A 1,433-nucleotide genomic window follows, 5' to 3' on the forward strand; every position below is an offset into this window, starting at 1 on the left:
TATATCAGCCTAAGAGCTGGCGAAGCCGAAACCGTGGAGGGGGTGCCGGGGGAGTGACATGAGTGAAGCAGGCGGCGGGCGTAAGTAGGAGGGGGCTGGGCTGCTCAGCAGGTCCCGTCTGGAACATGCTGGAGAGCCAGGGCAGTGCCGGACTCCTCGCCCCGCAGTCAAGGGCAGCGGCCGAGAATGGTTCCGACCGAAGCCGAGACGAGGAAAACGGCGATGCTGGAGAGCCGGACGGGCCGAGAGGAGCACTTCCGGCGGGGGTGGGGGTCTCCGCCCCTCACACGCTCCATGCCGCACACGGATGCTGCTCCCCGGGGAGTCGGGGACCTGGGTCCCGGCTCTGCAGCACCCTCTACCCTTCGGGATCAGCAAGGTCTGTGTCTTTTCGGGAAAGGAAATTCTCTCACTGTTTCAATATGATCCATAATACCAGCACCTTAGCATCTGACACATGGGGCCAGGTCTACGATAATGAAATCGCGACGGAATCTCCTACGCTCTGATCTCCCATTTTCCAGCCCCAGACACGAGAGCGTTGGCGCTTTGCCTGTGAATTACTCTAAGCAGATGGCTCCCTGCCACGAATGCCATCGTGGGAATCGCAGAGGCAGGTCCTCCGCTCTCTGGCGGCCTCTGGGTCTCCATGGAGCACTGTGCGCTTGTCCTTGGCAGTGAAGGACCTCTTTTCATACATGATAAGTTTGCCTATGTCGTTGGCCCCTGTCATTGAAAGTCACATTTCATGGGGTTAGAAAAATAAATTGACAAAAAGGAAGAGTCACATATTTCTTTGCTGGCAATGAATCTTGCAAAACCAACAGAAAAAAAAAAATGACCCCGTTGTCCTGCTAACCAAGGGAGAATTACCAGTTTCTAAGCGACGTTTGTTACCCTTTAATTAATAAACATCTGCCATGGAACTTGCAATCCTTCCTTAGCTACTCATCTCAGCAGCGCTGATGCTGATGCGTTATCATTTCACTTTACAAGGGGAGAAGCTAATTTCTTCCCTGTCTCTTCCCAACAAAGGCAGACAAAGCATCTTCCTCTCCGGCTCACCATCCCATTCCCTGACGCTGCTCAGCAGACCTCACCTCGGCGCTGGGAACGAAGTCTCAGCCAACTGACAAGGACTCAGAGACAAAGGAATGCCAAGGTCAGCCTGACAATGTGTCCATCACTGCTTTCCGCGGAAGCCCGATGTGTCCACACAATAGGAAGAGTGTGACCCTGACTTAATCTAGAAAGACTTCCTGAGACAAAGCCTCGTCGTGGGTGCCGTTATGACATGCGCCTTAAAGCAAGTCCTTCATCTTAATACCTGTGAATCAGTGGGACAAAAGCCAGGCGCATTCAGCCGACAGGAGAAGATCCCGCGAGTGTTAATACTTGCCTGGTACACGTCTTGCTAACGGCCGGAAGGGAAC

Source organism: Pteropus alecto, unplaced genomic scaffold (assembly GCF_000325575.1).
Source record: "Pteropus alecto unplaced genomic scaffold, ASM32557v1 scaffold61, whole genome shotgun sequence".
Classification (NCBI taxonomy): Eukaryota; Metazoa; Chordata; class Mammalia; order Chiroptera; family Pteropodidae; genus Pteropus; species Pteropus alecto.